General features: G+C 38.6%; 1 protein-coding gene across 2 annotated transcripts in view; it reads right to left on the bottom strand.

Annotated features, from left to right (window-relative positions):
- LOC128859169 (estradiol 17-beta-dehydrogenase 2) overlaps positions 1–23,174 on the bottom strand; it is a 72,508-nt gene that overhangs the window by 40,169 nt on the left and 9,165 nt on the right. The gene's annotated exons all lie outside the window — the stretch shown is intronic.

Here is a 23,174-nt window from a genome sequence, read left to right as displayed (position 1 = left end):
CAATAATTGCAGCAGTTCACCGTTCAACTACAACAGCAACGGCAGCGGCAGCGGCAACAATAATCGGCTACATTCGTTAGTCGTTTGCGCGTGACTTTACAATTTTTCGTGGTTCGTCTGCAGCTGCTGTAGCCAAATGATACACTACTCGTACTCGTAAATACATGCCATGAAATGTTCTTTTTGTTGCTTGGCGCAGTGTGAATTGTTTTGTTACGATTTTCTTTATCAGTATTCGCTTCATTAGTTTTTCTTTTATTTTGCTTTGCTCTGTGGTGGCACATTTTTCTGTGCGTCTGCTTGACCGTTCATCCGTTCAGTCAATCTGGCAGTCAGCCTGTCCGCAACGGTCTTTCGATTAACAGTTGGTTCCAAGCAAACAGTCACTCAGTTGGTCTATTTCAATGATGCAGCAAGAAAGCCATATGCAAGTCCAACATTCAATGTTTATAGTTAGGTTGTTAGGTTGTTAGCTAGCCACCGCCCATCGCCTCCCTAAGTTCCAATGGCTTCGTCCCTCGTCAACGGTTTAAGAAGTTCTTGCGCTTTTGTGCTGTTAGTTTTTACTGAGGGCTCCAATTGCATCGTGAGACTTGGCTGTAATTCAATTGCAATCGCAGCTTCGCGACTTCAAACCTCTATTTTTCTACGTGTATTTGGCTTCCTGTGGTCTGCGGTGACGATAGAATATCTGTGGTTTCATTGATCGCTGGCTCGTTGGTGGGAAAATTGTGCGAATATTTCAGCGCTTATAATGATAGTCACACGCACACTTACAGACACAGCATATATAAGTATGTATGCATGTGTAGAACAATGTGTCTCCCTTCTAACGTTACATCGGCGGAGTCAGCCAAGGTGATTTGTGAATGTATTGTTAGAGATACTCGTAATGAATGCTATTTGATTTATTGATCACAAATTATTTTTCGCATGCAAGTTTAGCGGTAAGTGATTAGCCACTGGAACTGTGTTTTTAAAATTATTAAAAAAGCGATCAGAGAGCTGATGGCATCGACTATATCATTTCTAGTGACTGCTCGTGTGTTAGTGCTTTTATTTCCGCCTAATTTCCCAGTAACTTAGCAATCCCTTCTTTGTATTCTCGGGCACGCCCTGTCTGTGCTCTTATAAGTTGCAGCAGTATCTCTCCTTTGGATGTCTTTCTGATTCGTGACACGTTTTCACCAAGCTGCTAGAGACCATAATCTTTTTTGACCGCCCTCAATATGTCGCTATATGACATGTTGCCAGTTTTTGTGATAACTATGGCATCAGGTCTCGAAGTGGGATTCATCTTCTTCTTGCTTTTGTCTTTGCTCTTTCGCGTCTTGTACTTGACTTTCACCCAGTTATCGTCTCTTGGAGTTTCCACTCTCGCAGTTTTAGCTGGGCTCTTATCTTTTTCACAGGGCGTAATAACGTCAGCTTTTCTGGCCAGTTCTTGCGATATTCTGCTCCTTTTTGGGGGCGTCTTTCGCTGTGTAGAGTTATCCTCACGTGGCCTCTTTGGTGTTGCTTCGACCATTTTTCTGGTCTCCAGGTTCTGGCTAGCTTTCTTCCTTAGCTCTGCGTTTTCCACTTTAGCACATGCATGCAGCTTCGTAATAGTGCTAAGAAGGTCCCGCATGCTATTATTTATCGAGCGCTGAGGATGTCGCATCAATTCAGAGAGTTTGTTAATGCTCTCTCCTAGTTTAGCAAGGTAGTCCCGTTCGGCTTGGACTGGTGTCTCTGCAGGTCTATTTTCGCTTAAGGCGGGTGGAGATGACCTTGATCTTATATCACGCACCATAGGTGATGTCTTCTCTGGGGTTCGTGCCAGCCTTAATGCCCGTTGAAAGGAATTTATAGCTGGGCTATATATTTTCCTTGTAGTATTATCTGATACGTTAGCCAAGTGCACCACCATCGTATCATTGCAGTCGTTGGATATCGACGGCCGAGAGCCTGCTAGCTCACACCTCAAAACCGCCGGCACTGGGCTTTTTACACCCTGCACCGTAACTTTAGCATCTTTCCTACTTCCATCCATGTTTTATTATTCAGGGATCCTACCCATATCATTTTCCGAGGCTGTACAGATGAATGCGCAGTGTACAACGACCAGCAAAAATGCAAATGAGTATGCACAGTTTGTCTTTGGGGAGGTTTATAAGATGTTTCACATACTTCTGATTATATCATCACGTTCAAGACTTCGCTTGACGTAGCCACACAGTTTGGTGCCCGCTTTGGTAATTAAAATAGCGTAAGCGCTCCTGACCCTCCCTAAGATACCTACAGGGTCCGGCACTCGACCATTTAAAAGGTTACACACCAATTAAAAGGGCCATAAATTTAGTTAGAAAAATTACTTTTATTCAATTTAAAGTAAAAAATTTGTGAAAATAATACAGAATTAAGAATCAATTTACTTTTGCTCGATATGACCACCTTTTGCCTTGACTATGGCCTTGAGACGGTCCAGAAACGTATCGCAAGCTGCCCGAATGTGACTTACAGGTATTTTGGCACACTCGTGGATAATGGCTTTTTTCAGCGCCTCGAGACTAGTGAATCTTTTAGTTCGGACCTTGCCGTCCAAAGTGGCCCAAAGAGAATAAACCACTGGATTCGCGTCTGGTGAATTTGAGAGCCATTGTGCGGACGCTTTGAAGATCGGAGCATTGTTTTTTAGCCATTCTTGGCTCCCTCGACCTTTGTGAGATGGGGCTGAGTCCTGTTGAAACGTCCATGGTCTGCCACCGAAATATTTATCTGCCCACGGCTTCAAACCAACTTCCAGAATAATATTTCCCGATAATATTTCGCATTTACCTTGTCGCGAAGCTCGATGAAAACGATTGGAGAGCGCACGGTTACAGCGGCAAGAGCCATTACCTGTGGCGGGTGCTGCCTCCTGGTGGCAAGTCGATGACTTAAATTCTCGTATGAACAGTCAGTCAAATAAACCCTATCGTTTTGGGAGTTTACGAATTGCTCAATTTAAAAAATTTTTTCGTCAGAAAGCACAATGCTCAGAAGTTGACCGCCTTCAGTCAAGCGAAGCAACTCCTTCGTTCTCTCAAGTCTGGCTTGTCGCTGAGAGAGCCATGCGCCTTTTGGATCTTGTAAGGCTTGATTTTGAGATCATTTTTCAGTATACGGTTAATGCTACGGTCATATATTCTCAGTTCTTCGTCGGAGATTTCGCTCAAGACGCTTCTTCACTTTTTGAACCTTTTCACGTGATGTTGTAGTCTTTTGATGATCACCTCCTCGACGTTTCGCGATGCTACCAGTATCATTGTAACGAGTAATGGTGCGATAAACAAAAAAGTTGGTTATACTTCGAGTGCCGGGCCCTGCATATTTTCACTTATCTTGACGTTTGTTGTCCCTTCCTTAGTTTGCTTGCCTTTACGAAACTCGACCTATGCAGATGCAGGTTCGATAGCCGTGAAATTATGCTCGTCGACCACTATACGTAGCACTCCCTAGTTTTATGGAGGATATTTCAGCGTTTGCAACCATTTTTCTGAGATGTGGCGTCTTGTCAACTGTATCTGAATAGCTCAGATAACCAAAAGTAGGCCAGAAGCAAACAGCTTGCCGAAAAAACAAAAATTGTTAAACTTTAAAAATCAGATGAAAATTTCTTCACTTTCTGTAACTTCGCAACTCCTTCAGATGTGATAGCTTTCCAAAATTATTTTCTACATTTCTGTAAATAAAATAGTTAATCTCTCTGCTAGAAAAGTTACGTCTTTGGCTAATTTGTGGTCCGACAACAAAAACCCAAATTAACTTAAATTCGTTTTTCTTGTGTAAAACATGAATTTTGAAATTATATAAACACTAATATTTTCTCAACATACACGCCAAGAGCTTGGAGAGCTGCTGGGACAACAAAGCGACGCTTTGCATGCATTCATCGATGCTAAACACAGATTTTGAGTGACTGCTATTTTAGCTACTGACGACGTTATTACCACATTCCAACGTTCGATCACAGCTGCCACATACACCTGGCAAGCTACGGCAATATGGAAGCGTCTAAGGGTGCGAGCAGAGTGAGCGCTGATGCCGAGCGGAGCCGAGCCGAGCTTATTGACGCTTATTTTCATGCGAGAAGAAAATTTGTATATAACACAATGAATGCGAGAATCAGCGCTGAAATTCTGTTTATTCCATGTGTTTTGCTCTTATGTCATTTAATTTTGTTGTTCATTTGTGTTTATAAAATTCCTGTACACGGTAATGGATTCATCTGATGACGAGTATTTTGCTTCTCCTAGTGTGATTAATGCAATTATTAACACAAAAGAGTTTGGAAAACATCCAATTACACTAAAAAGGAATGAATTTGGTGAATTTCATCATTTATATAATGATTTAAGAAAATATCCAGCTAAATTTCAACAATATACCCGAATGAAAATTGAAACATTTGATTACATTCTGGACAAGATAGGTGTGAAACTAAACAAAAACTGGACAAATTTTATTAAGGCACCAGTAACTTCTTGCGAAAGATTGATAGTGACTCTGAGGTAATGTTTTTTTGGTCCCAAAAAGCAGGCCGGGAAAAAATTTCACTTATTATTTGATCGATATCCATTTTTGTTTATTTTTAAACCATTAAAAAACACAACTGCACTCTAAAAAGTAAACATCAACAATGCAAAAAAGCGCGCAAAACGCTTTGAAACTGTTTTCTCGCACTCATCGGCTTTGCTCTCTGCTCTTGTCAGCGTTCACTGTGTTATACACAAGCTTATTTGTATTGACTTATATGTAATCAGTTTTATCGCACTGACAATCTCGGCTCGGCTTTCAGCGCTCACTCTGGTCGCACCCTAACTAAAAGCGCGCGCGCATCCACAACAAGTTTCTTCAGCGCCTGTGTACATGAATACTCGTTCTTACATAGCAGCAGTCCAGCTAGCGCGCAAACTACGAGTGCTGCGACTATGGCTGTGTCCAATTTTTTTCTTTAGCTACATTAAAGCCACTGGAAATTGTTATACACAAGCTTATTTGTATTGACTTATATGTAATCAGTTTTATCGCACTGACAATCTCGGCTCGGCTTTCAGCGCTCACTCTGGTCGCACCCTAACTAAAAGCGCGCGCGCATCCACAACAAGTTTCTTCAGCGCCTGTGTACATGAATACTCGTTCTTACATAGCAGCAGTCCAGCTAGCGCGCAAACTACGAGTGCTGCGACTATGGCTGTGCCCAATTTTTTTCTTTAGCTACATTAAAGCCACTGGAACCACATTCCGTACGTGCTGATCCAACTGCAATTCAATGCGAGTCCGTGAAAAAATTACACTCGGTAAGCGGCTGTGAATGACAACAGCTATCAAGCCGCTAACATTGGAGCGAATGGCGAGTTTTGTAGATCAACGCATTGCGATGAGGAGCGCCAGACGAACTGGAACGGGCGACGCTGATGTGCCAATATGTCGTATGTGACTCAAAAGAAATTTAAAAACAACAACAACAACAACAACAACATGATAACAAGCGACACTGTCAACTGGCGGAACCAGTTTATGTGAAAAAGCCTGTCGGTGGCTGCAAGCGGACACGGCAACCTTCATGAAGCTCGCGCTGCGCTTTTCGAAGATTGAAGACTGAAATGCAAATGCGACGCAGTGGAGCGTGCGCGCCTAACCATTTCCTATATTTTTGATACGGCATGCATTTTTAACATATTTCCAGAAAAATACATAAGAAGCACCGTGAAGCAGTGATGCGACTACTGCAACAGTTTGGTGGTTCAAGGGTGAAATTCACATCAGATATTTCCTTGTTCATAGTTTTATGCCCTAGTTGTACTTTGATATGGCAAATTTGGATTAGTTAGTTAGATATTTGATAGAATTTATAGTGAAATAAAAAAACTCTTAGCAGGAGAAAAAACGCAAAAAGTATTTTTTCCCCCAGAATAAAAAATTAAATAACTAGAAGCAGTAAAATTTAATTGAGCTTATTTGAAATATAATTGGTAATAAACCACCAGATTTGACCATCCGAGGAAAAATTGTGAGAGTAACTTCGGCTGCCACTTCACCGCGGACTCGGCAGCAGAATTGTGCCCCCTCATTTCACACATATTCACAACCTCGTTCAATCAGTCATTGTTCAGACCCATGATGCAAAGAATAATGAGATGGCGCCCATCGTGGTCCCGTTACTTTGCGCTCAGCGAATTTGACAACTAGTTACGTGATTTTAGCTCCAGTATGGCCAGATTACCATTTTCGTAACTTGATTTAGCATTTTTTTTTTGTAATTTTTATTATTTTTTGTCTCGGAGTTTTAGTTCTTTCTTCATGACATTTTTCTAGCTGTTCTAATTAAAATGTCATGTTTATAATTTTGTAAAATATACATTTTTTAAGAATTAGTTAAATAATTCACTCAGTTTTATTTAGCTTTACTTTTTTTTAGCATCTGGTGGCATTGCCCGCGATTGCCGGTGTTGTTGGTGTTCTTCTGCTTTCGGCAGTCAAATCTCTCTCTCGCTACTGCAGAGTTGCCTAGCTTTGGATATAAAAACGCACTTAAATGCCCATTTAAAGAAAATAACCCAACAAATTTTTATTGAATCACTTAAAGAACTTTGTATGCGTGACAAATTGTCTTTAAATAAATGTGTTATGCTTATGTACAATTTAATTTATGAGTTTTTTTTTTGTTAAGCGAGGCTCTTTTGTTAAGGGAACGACTTTTTTGCTATATTTGAAGTTATGTAACTAGATAAGGTACTCTTTTTGTAAAAATGTCAGTATGGTTTCTTCAGTGTTTTCTGGTATTTTGTTGTTTATTTTTACAATGAATATAACTCTTAATGTCCTATGTCTCACTAAGGATTGATGACCGGAAGAAACGATTACACCTCTATGGTTTTAATTCGCATTCAATAAATTCAAAGGCTTTTTAAAATGTGTAAAAAGGTTTTCAATCTTAAGAAGAGTTGAGAGAGGAGCATTTAATATTTTTGCACAACCTTAAATGGAGCCAAAAATTAAATTTGCACTTTTAAATTATAAAATTTTATAAGAGTAAAAAAATTTTCATTAGCACTAAAATCTTATCAGAATGACCTTTTTTAACCTTTTTTTGTTTAATAATATAGTTTGTTTTTTAACTTAAAGTTTTGGTAGCTTTAAATTAAAAAAAAGAAACAATCACGAAACTTCTAAATTTTCGCATTTTCGGTATAAAAAAGCACTAAATTTATTGCGAAGAGCAAATGGTTGGCAATACTGCACAACTCAGCAAACGTGACGTCACGTACGCTCTGATGGGCGCAATCTTCTTTCTATCATTCTTGGTTCAGACCATAGATGACTAGATGTGAAGCTCTTTTTCTCGTGAGAGCGCTGAAAAATGTGCATTTTTTATAACATTTTCCAATATTGCCACACCGGTAGAAACATGAATTGGGTATTTTGTTAAATAAAAATTTGAAATTTTTAGTTTCCACACCACCATTGAGGTTAGTATTTAGTGTGCGGTTGCCCAATAGTATATTACTCGTAAACACCTACATATGTTAAAAATAAGCACAATCCGTATGAAATATGTACATGAATAAACAAAAAATTTAAAAATTTATGTGCAAATGAAATTATTTAAAACTGAAATACAAAAGTAATTTAATAATAATAAAGTAATGAACGCGAAAAACTTAAGTTATAATTAAAAACATGACATATTGCTATTTTTTTATATAACACAGAAAGTGGGTAACAAAAAAAAAAATCTCAAACAACGAACAGAATAAGTTAAAGCAGATTACGTTTAATTTTTGTAAAATGTCTCAAACACAAACTCAGTTCCCTTACCTACGCTTTTCAACCATATAATATTTACGTATATACAAATTTACATAAACCAACACACAGTTTTCAATAAAATTACATTATGTACATAAGACTAATTAAAAGTAGAAGTCGAAAAGGATATAACGAGCTTTGGATTCTACAAACTCACTTAAATTCAAATTATTACATTTCAATTGAATTAATTTTAAGACAAATAATTATAAACATTTTAACACGTCATTTCTCCATTAAGCAAAAACGAACTGTTTTCGTCTGTTATTTTTGGCGCGTTTCTTCTGGCAGTCTGCCATTTCGCCTATCAGCTGTTCAAAATCCCATAATGTGTGAGTGCTGCCAAGTTTTGAAACGTCCTCATGGGCGCGCTCTCTCTCAAAATGAATAAGTTTCACATCTAGTTATCTATGGTTCAGACGGCAACGGAGCAACATGAGCGGAGATTGTGCTGATTTTTGCCCTATATTACTAACACAATTGCACAATAATTTTACATATCTTCACGCACTCGTTCAGTCAGTCGTTGTTCAGACGGCAACGAAGTGCCATTGGTTGATTTTTTCATACATCACCAACACAATCTCAGTTTTTTCGCAAACAAACTACTGTCACCCCGGTTACGTCAGCCAATCAGCCGATTCCTTCAAAATCGCTGATTGCCGCTTAACGGTCTGATGTTGGCCCCCTCTATTTCGTGACAAGAATGATAGAAACAAGATTGCGCCCACCAGAGCGTACGTGACGTCACGTTTGCTGAGTTGTGCAGTATTGCCCACCATTTGCTCTTCACAATAAATTTAGTGCTTTTTTATACCGAAAATGCGACAATTTTTAAGTTTGGTGTTTGTTTCTTTTGTTTTTAATTTAAGGCTACCGAGACTTTAGGTTGAAAAAAAACTGTATTATTATACAAAAGAAGTTTAAAAAAGGCCACTCTGAGAAGATTTTAGTGCTAATGAAAATTTGTTTACTCCTATAAAATTTGATAATTTGAAAGTGCAAATTTAATTTTTCGCTCCATTTAAGGCTATGCAAAAATATTAAATGCCCCGCTCTCAACTCTTCTTAAGATTGAAAACCTTTTTACACATTTTAAAAAGCCTTTGAATTTATTGAATGCGAATTAAAACCATAGAGGTGTAATCGTTTCTTCCGGTCATCAATCCTTAGTGAGACATAGAGCATCAAGAGGTGTATTCATAGTAAAAATAAGCAACAAAATACCAGAAAATACTAAAGAAACCATACTGACATTTTTACAAAAAGAGTACCTTATCTACATACATAACTTCAAATATAGCAAAAAAATCGCTCCCTTAATAAAAGAGTCGCGCTTAACAAAAAAAACTCATAAATTAAATTGTACATAAGCATAACACATTTATTTAAAAAAAACGCACATTCTACAGACAATTTGTCACGCATTCAAAGTTCTTTAAGTAACACAATAAAAATTTCGTGTTTGATTTTCTTTAAATGGGCATTTAGTGCGTTTTTATATCCAAAGCTAGGCAACTCTGCAGTAGCGAGAGAGAGATTTGACTGCCGAAAGCAGAAGAACACCAACAACACCGGCAATCGCGGGCAATGCCACCAGATGTTAAAAAAAGTAAAGCTAAATAAAACTGAGTGAATTATTTAAATAATTATTAAAAAATGTATATTTTACAAAATTAAAAACATTACTTTTAATTAGAATAGGCTAGAAAAATGTCATGTGGAATGAACTAAAACTCCGAGACAAAAAATAATAAAAATAACAAAAAAAAAATGCTAAATCAAGTTACGAAAATGGTAATCTGGCCATACTGAAGCTAAAATCACGTAACTAGTTGTCAAATTCGCTGAGCGCAAAGTAACGGGACCACGATGGGCGCCATCTCATTATTCTTTGCATCATGATTTCGTGATATCACGGTACTGCTACTCGACTCTCAATGAACTTGACGGCATCAGTTGTTGAGCTGACCTCATATGTTTTCTTGGAATCTTCACCATATCAGCTACCTCGCCCAATTCTACTCTTCGTTCAGTCAGAACGATATTATAGATTTTTTTAGCAGTTGTTTCAGTAAAGGCGTCTATTGAACAACCAGAATATGGACTACTCTTTATGTGTTATGGAGGGCCCTACAGTTTTAAGCTAACTCCGAACGGCAAATGGCTTTTTATGAGAAGCTTTTTTATGTCAGAAATATATTCAGAATATGGTAGAATATATATTCGCCCCTGCGGAGGGGCGACCTCTACCAAAAAAAAAACATTTCTATCAAAAATAGGTTTTAAAATAACCAAAGGAAAAATCAAGATTCATGTTTTATTTCTTTACAAAAAAACTATTTTAAAATGTTTTCTTCAGATCTTTATTTTTCTATTTCCACTTTTTTTATTCATTTATTTTTTTAGTTGCTACCTGCAAAAACGCCAAACAAGTTAGGTACGTTTTCGCAATATGTCCATGAAATAAGCATTGCAAATGAAGGCATAAATGAATATTTTATTTTATTTTTATTTTATATTGAACAGCCAGTAAAATCAAGAATTGATTTTCTTGTCAAAAGAAAAAAAATCAAGTTATTCGTATTTAGCAACAACTTAACGAAGGTACCTGTTTTTAGTAAAAAAAATGTGATTGACAGCAAAATGTGATTTTTTTAGAGACAAAATTTTGCTTACAAAAACCGTTAAAAGCCGTTAGGTTAGGTAGTGATGGTTGCCCAGAGAGTAGGGCCCACTTGGACGAAAAAAGTTTGGTTCATCCTTTGTGATATCATTGCAAGAGGGTGAAGGAAAAAAAAGGGGAGAAAGGGAAGGGATGGGGAATGGTGAGTGTTTGTTGGCTACGAACGGTGACTAGTCTGCGGGTGTGTTAACCTCTTTATGCTGCTGATGAAGTTCATCAGATTTTTGTTATCAACATCGCTGCTATATCAGCAGGCGCAGAAAAGAAGTGAGAACCAAGATGCTTGAATCTTAGTCCCGCGAAAGCTGGGCAGCTAAGGAGCAGGTGCTGAGATGATTCCACCTCATCCTCCATACAGCTAACGCAAAAAGGACTCGAAGTAATTCCGAGTCTCCCGGCATGTATACCTTGCGGACAGTGCCCCGAGAGGATGCCCACGAAATTTGAGAGATGACATTTCGTCATCCCCAGGATATCCCTCGAACGCCTCCTATCCAAACGGGGCCAGAAGGACTTCGCCAGCTCGTCGTCTTCGCAGTTTCCTGCAATGTCACTGTGACCAGGTATCCAAATTAATGAGTTGAGCTCTGGGTATTTTATATTTCCTTGTGAAAAGGACGAGCTCCGTCTTATGAGGATTCACCGATAAGCCGCAGTCTGCTGCCCATCGAACAACTACGTTCAGATATCCCAGCATTACATCGTACAGGGTATCTATAAACTTTCCTCTAACAATTAATGCCACATCATCCGATTAGGCAATCACCCTACAGCCCCTCCTCACCAGCTCCTCCAGCAAGATAACAATGATCCAGAGATGTGGTGAGAGAACCATGCCTTGCGGCGTGCCTCTGCTCACCTACCAGCGGAGAGAGACGCCGCCCCACTCTGCCACGACCGTTCTGTCGCTGAGCATTCTGTAGATAAACCTGGAAAGGTCGGCTCAGACCCACAGCCTCCCCAGAGCTTTAGTGATTGCCTCCGGAAGAACGTTATTAAAAGCCCCCTCAATGTCGAGGAAGGCGCCAACTGCGAGTTCTTTCTGATATAGAGATTCCTCAATATCTTTAACAATTGTGTGCAGAGCAGATTCCACTGATCTGCCTTTACAGTAAGCATGTTGGGTATGCGACAAACGCCCCCGAGGAATTTCGCTTCTTATGTGTAGGTCAATCAACCTCTCAAGGGTTTTCAGCATGAAAGATGAGAGACTGATTGGCCTAAAATCCTTAGGAGGGACATGTGAGCTCTTACCAGCCTTGGGTATGAACACAACCCTCACAGCCCTCCAAGATCTCGGTATATAGCCCCTGGCTATGGAGCTCGCACAGATAGGGCTCAGCCAGCGGCATGACACCACTGCAGATTTCTGCAGTTGGGCAGGTATGATGCCATCAGGACCAGGCGACTTGAAGGGCCCGAGGGCGCCAATGGCCCAGGCCAAGCGGTGCTCATCCAGCAGCCAGCCCCGGTTCTGAAGACAGATTGGTTTACTTCCCAAGCTGGTGCTGCTAGATACGGATTCGTTGGAAAATGAGCGTCGAGAAGCAGTTTTATTGATTCCTCGCCGCTCATTGCCCAACGTCCCGATTCATCCCTCAGGTATCCCAAGGGAGCCGAGCTCCTCGTGAGTATTCGTCTAAATTTTGAAGACTCATGACAGCCCTGCACGCTTCCACAGAAGTTCCTCCAAGAGTCCCTCTTGGCCTTCCTAATTTCGGACTTATAGATTACAAGCCCTACTTTATACAGTTCCCATCCTGAGGGAGATTTAATTCTTTTAGCCCTATTAAAGTGGCGTCTGCACGAGGCCCTAAGCTCAGAAAGTTTCTCCTTCTTAGGGAGCGTTCTAAGTGGACAGGAGCTTTCGTGAGCCTTATTACAAGCTGAAGTGAAGATCTCCACCAGATCATCGATCGCACCCCCCGAGAGATCTAAATTTTCCCTGGGTGCTTCGGGGAGAAGGTTCAGCAGATTTCTGCCGTAAGTATCCCAGTCCGTTCACCTCAGATTCCTGTAGGAGGGTCTTTTTGGACGAGTTTTAGTGAGAGAAAATTGAATATACCTGTGATCCGAGAAGAAATGGGTGTTAAGCACCCTCCAATTGGAAATTCGGTTTAACAGTGAGGAGGAGGCCAGAGTGAGATCCACCACCTCTTCCCTGGTTGCGGTAATGAAAGTGGGGGCCTTAACCCTGTTGCAAATAAACAAATTTTCGTTTAAAATAAAATCAAAAAGTGACTCATTTCTTGCATTTATGTTGCAACTTCCCCAACAGGTATGGTGGGAGTTTGCATCTGTCCCTACAATAACACCGGTTTTCCTGCGCCTCGCTTCAGCCAGGGCTTTCCTCAGCATCATCGGAGGTGGCTCCACCTCGTCCTCATGCGCCATATAGGCCGACATCAGCCATAGTCTAGGCTCACAGTCACAATGTCTTCATTGCTAAAATGAGGCAAAATAAATGCATTAAGTTCCTTCCTGACGAGCATACAAGATCTTGGTTTACCTAACCCGCTATACGCCATCAGTTTACATCTTTTCGTCCTGAGTCCATAAATGCCGCTGCTGCTCAGCCACGGTTCCTGGATCAGAACTATATCAACTCCACCTTGTTCAAGGTGGAGCAGTAAATTGGCGGACGCCGCCTTAGAATGCTGAATATTTATCTGAAGAATAATAATCTTCGATAATCCTCTCCAGCATCCCAAGGTCGGTGTCCTCACTTTCCGAGGCCAGAAGCCTCTCCTCCTCTGCCCTGTCGAAGAATGACCCGATTGCCCTGGGTTTTCCCTTACTACCCTCATGAAGACAGCGGAGATGGCGGACGCTACTCACTTCCATTCCTCCCTAGAAATAGTGCCGTCCTCCCTACCGCTGTCCATGCCTCCAAGAGTGATGTGGCCTGCCTGTTTAGCGACTTCGCTAAATGATTTGGGTAGACCGCCATCAGTCCTGGGTCTCTTTTCGAGGGAAAATCGAATCCACTTGTGGCGGACTCACTCCCTTTCCTCTGCCCTCTTCCGCCCCACGCAGAACCTTCCTGGCCCACTCAAGCGTCTGGGAATGTTTCTCAGATAGCTGAGAAGCATTTTGGTCGCCGTAGCGCTCCAGGATTTTGGTCGCGAGACGAAGGTCGGAGAAGGACCGTTTGCTTTGCCCTGCCTGCCGTTTAAGCTTAACAAGGGGGACCCCTCTGGAAGCCTCTGGAAAACTGAGGGAGGACCCCTTGCTGGTACTGGCCACCCCATCCAGTGCTGCTAAATAAGGAGACGCAGACGGTTCCGCCTGTGGCCTCCTACCTACCATAAGCGGCTTCCCGCTTGTGACCCCCACGTTCTTGCTGGAAGTCGGTTCCGACTTCCCCTCAGGGTCCCCCTCGTGTTCTACTCTACTAGTCGCTTCCGACATTTTGCTGCCACTAAGAACTTCAGCCCTCGGGGTAAGACCCCGGGAGAATTTACGAGGAGGCGATTTCGCCCCTTCTGTCCTACGTGAGATGGTTTTAGGACTCGGTTCCGATTTCCCGCTACCATCTGAGGTTTTTGTTGTGTTTGTTGAATTGGTATTCATGTTTTATTTTAAGTGGGTCCCCACTCGAAGCCGCTATCCAAGGCCCGTAGAAGTGTAGTCGTCCCTTAGAGGTCCCATGGTTGTCTATGCCGCGGCAGGGAGGCCATGCGAGGGTTGACGCATGCCCTCATGAGGCATGCGTTCAGAGCCAGACCGCTCGCAAAACGGGAGTCATCTCAACCGCACCTACACCGCCAACGCAATGGCGACGGGTTTGGAACGTACTCCGAGGCCTGTCAGGGTTTTAACGGGACGGAGGCGGTTACGGCATCAGCCCACCAGCCCTCTCTGTTAAGTTTCACCCTAACATACTCAGGTGGCAGAATGCCGCAACCACCAGCACAGGTGTCAGAAGATTCCGAATCGTAAAAAAAAGAGAAGATCCAAAGACGAAAGCAGGGGTCGTCACCGTTCAGTTGTCGGAAAGGCCGTTCAGGCCGCAGATCATTTGGCGCTATCCAGGGTGCACCACGCGGAGGCAATCTGCTTTACACCCCAAAACCGTTTCTATTGCACAAAATTTTTTGCACAGTAATGCAAGGAAAGATGTATTTTAATTAATATTCTTACATTTATAATAAAAAATGTAAATAATTTTTTTTTACAAAACAGCAAAAATGCAAAGAAATGTATTCTGTTTAATATTTTTGCATTTGCATTTATAATAAAACAGAGTAAATACATTTTTGAATGTACGTAAATGCAAAAATATTATTTAAATTTAATCTATATATATAAAAATTCAGCCGTTTTTCGCGTTGTGATGAACTTTACGGAGAATGGCTCGATTTTAATAAAACTTTGCCACATTGAAAAGACACATATGGAGAAGGTTTGTAACTATGTTTGGTTAAAATCTCCTTTACTTCTTCGTTAACACACAGTATACACGAGGCAGCGTTCTTTTTACGCGTGTGGTTGTTATTGTAAACGGTTGTATGGAACGTACATTTTACTCACATATGTACAAGTTACAGCAGTATTTATGCCTAAATTTTCATTCCATTACATACATTTATATGTACATACATATACATATATTCATACAGCAGTGGCTGCACGCCTGCATTCGCATAGAATAGAAACATACAAATTAGCAGGCACAGCTGTAGCTGACCGCCTGCAATAATTAATCGTAACAGAATGCTGCTGTGACTAACTTAACCTGAACAGGTCGTCGCTAAAAAAGTACTTAAGAGAAAACGGCCTTTTCTTAGAAGATTACCAAAGGTTATCAATAATAGTGCATAGTGAAACTAAGTGTTAAAACTAACAAGAAAGTGTTTTATTTGGTAAAGTGTTCAAGTGAAGCAGTTTCCAGGCATCAGTGAAGGAGATAAAAAAGTGCGTCAGAAATATTTAAGAGAAGAGATTGTTTTCACATTTTCCAACGATATTTTCACGAAAAATTTACAAAATATATACATATTAATTTTGCAAATGATTGATAACAAGTGAAACAGTGAATAAATGGTGTGAAAAATACACACAACAGAAATCGGCAAAAATAATTAATATTTTAGAAGTTTTTACTTAAGATATTTAAGAAAAGATATTGTTTTCACACTTTCCGTAGATATTTTCAAGAAAAATTTCAAAAATATATATTATTTTTGCTGATCATTTCCCATTTCTGTTCTGTGTAAATTTCATTTCAACGCGTGCTCACAGTTAATTATATTTTTAAAAAATGGCGCTAACAGTATGTTAATTTGAATTCCAGTTTAAAAACAAGAAAAGTAGCAATCAAGAGCTCAGAGTGACATAAAAAATACCACTTTGATTCGGTAAAAGAAATGCCAAGAGGTAGAAGACATGCTAACATCGGACGTAATACACGTCACAATAGAAATGTGCAAAATCACAGACAAAATGAAAGTGAGGAAAATCATGTTGATAGATTAAGTCAACAAAGAGATCGTACTAGGTCACGTTCTCAAAATCGGTCAATAAATATCAATTCTGTAAATTTGAATGGTGCAGTATTTCAATATAATCCACAACTTGATTATTCATCTCACAAATACGTTGTCATTGGAAGTATTGATAAAATTTGCGGATTTTGTCAAGCATTGAAATTCAAAACTGAAACACCAGGCATGTGTTGCGCTGCAGGAAAAGTTCGTTTACCAGACATACAATATCCGCCCGAACCATTAGCTACATTATTATCGGGAACATCACCCGATTCCAAACATTTTCTTGAAAAAATTTCCACTTATAATTCATGTTTTCAAATGACATCTTTTGGTGCTGGAAAAATTATAACCGATAACTTCATGCCAACGTTCAAGGTAATACATAAACTTCAACTTTCAACAACATTCGCTGACACATCTAATGAATCATTAGATTTTATGGACACAAATTATGGCTTTTTTCAGATTCAAGGGCAAGCATAACACTTAATAGGTTCATTACAACCACTACCCGATCAAGAGTCAAAATTTTTGCAAATTTATTTCATTAATGACAACGATGATGAACTTGAAGCACGGTGTGCATTTTCCAGAAATATGAACAGAGTCATTATGAGAGAGTTACAAGATTTATTACACACACACAATGCTTTGGTGCAAAGTTTTAAAACAGCAATCGAAAGATTGTCATCTGATAATCATAAAATTAAAATTGATGCAAATAAATCGCCTGCTGGACATCGTGGCAGATACAATCAACCAACTTCAAGCAACGAGGTTGCAATTGTTATATCTGGAGATGAATTTCAACCAAGATATATTGTTTTGCAAAGAAGAAATGATACACTGCAACGTGTTAATGAAACGCATCGAAAATATGATGCATTACAATATCCTCTTATGTTCTGTCGTGGTGAAGATGGTTATTCGATTGATATAAAACAAATAAATCCAGCAAATGGTCAAGAAACAAATAAAACTGTAAGCGCAATGAATTATTATGCATACAGAATCATGATAAGAGAAAATCAAGAGAATCACATTTTAAAATGTAAATTATTTCATCACATCACACATTGTTAACATGTATGCGAAAATAGAAACAGAACGATTGAATTACATTAGATTCAACCAAAGAAAATTACGCTGTGACGAATAAATACATTTACGAGATGCAATTAACAACGATATCAACGTTAATAACATTGGCCAAATGGTAACATTACCTTCATCGTATACCAAGATGCCCAAGATGCAATGTGTTATGTCAGAAATTATGGTCGACCCGACTTATTCATAACTTTCACATGCAATCCGAAATGGGATGATATTAAGAATCATTAATATACTGGGAAATCAGCTACTGATAGGCATGACATTACTGCAAGAGTGTTTAGACGAAAGCTACAGTCTCTAATGGATTTCATTGTAAAACATAAAGTTTACGGAGATGTACAATGTTTCATGTATTCTGTGGAATGGCAAAACAGAGGCTTACCTCATGCGCATATTTTGATTTGGTTAAAACAAAAACTAACCACAGATAAAATTGATCATATTATATGTGCTGAAATTCCAGATATAAATGAAGATCGAGAATTACATACTACTGTAACCAAAAACATGATTCATGGACCGTGTGGTACGTAAAATCAAAATTCTCCGGTTGATTGTAAATGTTCAAAAAACTACCCAAGGCAATTAATTGCTGAAACAATGACTGGAAATGATGGATATCCATTGTACCGTAGAAGATCACCAGAAGATAATGGAAAAACAGTCTCTATGAAAATAAATAATCAAGATGTGGAGATCGATAACCGTTAGATAGTTCCGTATTCCAAATTATTATCGAAAACATTTAACGCACATATAAATGTTGAATATTGTAACTCCGTAAAATCCATCAAATACATATGCAAATATATCAATAAAGGAAGTGGCATGGCTGTATTTGGAGTTGTAAATCGAAATGATGAAATTGCTAATTACCAAATGGGAAGATACATTAGTAGCAACGAAGCAGTTTGGAGAATATTATCATTTCCGATTCATGATCGCCATCCAGCTGTTATTCATTTGTCAGTCCATTTAGAAAATGAACAAAGTGTTTATTTCACTGAAAATACTGCTCAACAAATGGTCGAACGACCACCAGCAACAACACTAACTGCATTTTTCAACTTATGTGAAACAGATTCATTTGCAAGAACATTGCTTTATTCAAATGTTCCTAAATATTATACTTGGAATGCATCATCAAGGTCCTGGGTACGAAGGCAACGAGGAATACCTGTAGATGGATATCCAGGTGTTCATTTGGGTGATGCAATCGGACGACTTTACACTGTACATCCAAATAAAGTGGAATGTTTCTATTTACGTTTACTCTTAGTTGATATTCCCGGCCCAAGATCATTCGAAAGCTTGAAACGAGTTAATGGTCATCTTTGTTGTACTTATCAGCAAGCATGCAAAGAATTGAATTTGCTTGAAAATGATAATCAGTGGGATGCAGCTCTTATGGATGCATGTGCAACAAGTTCTCCACACCAAATAAGAACACTATTTGCCATCATTATTGCTACATATTTCCCAGCGAACCCAAAAGAATTGTGGAGTACTTACCAAGAATACATGACAGAAGATATCCCACATCAAGTACGTCGCATTACTGCAAATCCAAATTTGAATTATACAGATGAATTATATAATGAGGCATTAATTAAAATCGAAGACTTTTGCCTGATGATTGCAAATAAAACTCTGAGTGAGTTAGGTATGATCGCACCAAATCGTCCGATGCATGATGCATACAATGCAGAATTAAGACGTGAAAAAGAATATGATCGAAATGATCTGAAGACATTTGTCACAACAAACCTACCAAAATTAAACATAGAACAAAGGCAGGCATATGACACAATTATAGACAATGTTGCAAATGAAAGAGGAGGAATATTCTTCTTAGATGCACCAGGTGGGACTGGAAAAACGTTTTTGTTGTCGTTAATTTTGGCCACCATTCGATCACAGAATAATATTGCATTGGCTTTGGCATCATCTGGAATAGCGGCAGCTTTATTGGACGGCGGTCGCACTGCACATTCTGCATTAAAGTTACCATTATATATGCAAGTAAATGAAGAACCAACTTGCAACATTTCTAAAAACTCTGGAATGGGAAAGGTTTTACAAACATGTAAAATTATTGTATGGGATGAATGTGCGATGGCTCATAAAAAATCACTGGAAGCCTTAAATAGAACACTGAAAGATTTTCGAAATAACACAAACATATTTGGTGGTGCACTAATTCTATTGGCCGGTGATTTTCGACAAACTTTGCCTGTTATTCCCAAATCAACAGCAGCTGATGAATTGAGAGCGTGCCTTAAATCTTCTAATCTGCGGAGATACGTTCAAAAACTCACATTAACTAATAATGTTCGTGTGCAGTTACAGAATGATCCACCAGCTGCTGAATTTTCCGAACATTTGTTGCAAGTTGGAAATGGACGAAAGCCAATTGATAAGAATACAGGCATGATCACACTTCCAACTAATTTTTGTACCGTAACAGTATCAAGAGTACAATTAGTGCAAAATGTATTCCCAAATATTGCACAAAACTATCGAAATCAAGATTGGCTAAGCGAGAGAGCTATAGGTATTAGCTGCCAAAAATGTCGATGCCAACGAAATCAATGCCAGTATTTTGACTCAAATTCCAGGTGAAGTTGTCACCTATAAATCAATTGATTCAATCACTAATCCCGACGATATAGGGAATTATCCAATTGAATTTTTGAATTCACTTAATTTGCCTGGCTTGCCACCATATCGTTTGCAATTGAAAGTCGGCGCAGTGATCATTATGTTGCGAAATATCAATCAGCCGAAACTATGCAATGGGACAAGATTAGCAGTGAAACGGACAATGAACAATGTAATTGAAGCAACAATTTGGCAAATTTAAAGGTGAAGATGTTTTGATTCCGCGCATTCCAATGATTTCAACAGATTTGACTTTTTATTTTAAGCGACTTCAATTTCCCATTCACCTTGCGTTTGCTATTACAATCAATAAGTCTCAAGGTCAAACACTTCAATTATGTGGAATTGACCTAACTTATCCATGCTTTGGACATGGGCAACTGTATGTAGGATGTTCTCGAGTAGGGAAACCATCGTTACTTTATATTTATACACCGCATGAAAATAAAACCAAAAATGTTGTGTATCAGAAGGCTTTAGAATAAGTTGTTAGTTTACAATCATTAGAGTAAGTCACTAAAATAAATAAAACATTGTTATTAGAATAAGTCACAAAATAATGGCCGAGAATGAATTAAATGAGGAAACAAGAAAAAAACAAAGAACAATTTTCATTTATATTTTTCTTTCACCCAGCGAAGCGGGTGAGGGTCCGCTAGTATTCTTATATTTATCATAAAAAACTGTAAATATAATTTAAATAGTTTTTTTAATAATAAATTTAAAACTCATTTTGAATAAGTGATTTGAATTTTAATATATTTTCTCTTGATTTGTAGCACAAGCTTTAATTTAAAAGATACAGAAATGCAAAAAAGTTAATTTATTATTTATAAAAAATTGTTATTCCAATTTATTTTCTAAAATTTATAATAAAAAAAAACATATGGTACAAAAAAAAAAAAAAAAAAAAAAAAAGAGATAAAAAATTTATAAGAGAAACAAGTTAAAATTAATTTTTATTAATTATTTAAATTCTGATATCTTGATTTGCCAGATTTTGTTTACAAAAAATTCTTTATTGCACACAAAAGTACAGGATCGCCAAAAAAAGGTTATTTTAGAGCATGGCAACATTCCAAATGGCTAATTTGAAATAAAGTCGTGAATTGTTTATAAGAGCAACCATCATTCAGCTGCTATTCGGATGTCAAGCCATTACTTGTTTTTTATTTATTACTGTGTTTTTGTTACTGCTAATAGTAGTGGTGCTGGTGACGTCTTGATTGCTTGCCGCTGGCACACTTCTTTTGAAAACGGACCTATGCATGTTTGTGTGTTTTGCATATTTGCCTTCCGAAAAAAATTTGCAACTTGCACTCGCTTGAAATTTACACTATTTTCTATTAGCAAAGTGCTTAAACGTATGTGTATGTGGGCATATGTATGTATTTACATTTCTGAAGAACGTGCAATGAATCGGCGTTGGATTTGAGAAAGAGAGGTTTCTATGACTTTGAAGAAGAGTTTCACATTCTTTATGGTTGACAAAAAAAGAGGTAAACGTCGTCAGAAAGACATATGTACACAAGCGCATAGTAATTTTGATATTAATTCAAATCCAAATCAAATAGACCTGAGCAATGCTCAGTCTTCGGATGCCGCTCAACTTTTTTGGTTTCAAAACATTTGGCAACGTCGCACATACTAATGAAAACAAGCAATATTTTGACTAAAAATAAACTTTCTTCCAATAATCATATGGGCATTTACACCCTGTTTGGGTGTTTGGCCGAGCTCCTCCTCCTATTTGTGGTGTGACGTTCTCTCTGTGAATTGCGAATGGTAGTCACGCACCAGCCCATTCGGCTACGGCGGCCGCCAATTATATTATATCATGTTGAGGTATTAACAGAGCAAAAATAAACAAAACTGATTATCTCTTCGACACCTTTTAAGAAAGTGTAATCAAATAAATTCAGATATTTGTAACATTGCAAGTATAAGGTGGCGCAAAATTAATCACCCTCTCGGAAGAATTATCATTTTTGAAAATAACGTCATACAATATTAAATATATGCTGGTCCCACTAATTCCCAAGAACTCCTCCGCATCACCGATTGTTTCTGTCACAACAAGCGTTTCTGAACGACTTTCACAAAATGTACTTACATATATACTACAAGGATCGACAGCCACGTTGAAACGCTTTTACCAGCGGTTCATAGGCGCAAAATGTAATGCTAATACGCCAAAAGTCGAAGTAAGTTGATCGAAATTCGTAATAAATCATCGCACGAAAAGTTTCAATTTAATTCCATGTTTTGGGCAGAATGAATGTTAGGTTAGGTTAGGTTTGGCAGCCGCATCGCACATAGAGACAGCGATGCCACTTAGACCACGAAATGCGTCCGTTGTTTGCCGCAGGGGCTGGGCTACATTTCCCGTTCCATATTGAACCATCCTGAGTTTTGACAAAGCGTAAAAGGTTAATGATACCTAAGGTACATATATAGATTATCTATATTCATTAAGAAGTAGGATCTTAAATATTGGTTTCTCTTTCTGGCTAGAGCCGGGCATGTGCAAAACAGGTGTTGAATTGTTTCCAACTCATCTTCATTCCTGCAGCTGCGACAGAAATTATGCATGTAAACGCTAATCTCCTTGCATGATTTCCTATGACGCAATGTCCTGTGAGGGCCCCTACTAAGGTCCTAATAAGAAGTCTATTCAATTTTTTAATATTCTTGGACAGACGTAGATTTAGCCTTGGCCATGTTTGCCTAGCAATTTCACAGGTATTGGCACTAACCAGAATGAATGTTACAAATCACTGAAAAAAGAACAAATAACGCTTATAAGTGAAAACGTTATATGTAAGTTTATGCTAAAAAAAATACCAAACTTTTTGATAAAAATATCAGCTCATCACAGTTAGTGTTAGCAGCGCCTTGCTGCCAGACAAATAATAAAAACAAAGTCAAAGAAGTTAGTAAAAATACAAGATACACATATACATACTGTTGGATCGAGTGACCTCTGCTACCGTAATATAATGAAAACACCTATATACCTTTTAGTTTAGTAAATATCACGATGTAGTGATGTTTTATATTTATTTCAAATTAGGTTGCCGAAATACGATGTGCTTTGTTACGCGTCAAATATAAAAAGGAAAGAACAATAGGTATTAATATTGGAGATGAAAATTGGTTGTGTGAAAATCGATAAATTTAGTGATGTTACAACACTCCTCCTCACAACTATATTTTTAATCCCAGATCGTCTCTTAGTTCTTGGTGTCGAGGTCCGCTTAATCCCTTTGTCAAGATATCCGCGGGCATTCTAGACGTGTCTTGATATTTGACCACGATGCTTCCATTTTGTATGTGTTCTCTCAAAAAATGTATTCGCAAATCGATGTGCTTGGTTTTGCTGC

The sequence above is a fragment of the Anastrepha ludens genome, chromosome 3 (genome assembly GCF_028408465.1).
Source record: "Anastrepha ludens isolate Willacy chromosome 3, idAnaLude1.1, whole genome shotgun sequence".
In the NCBI taxonomy this organism is placed as follows: domain Eukaryota; kingdom Metazoa; phylum Arthropoda; class Insecta; order Diptera; family Tephritidae; genus Anastrepha; species Anastrepha ludens.
Note: the sequence above shows the minus strand (reverse complement) of the source record. Positions and strands in the feature narration are given on the sequence as shown.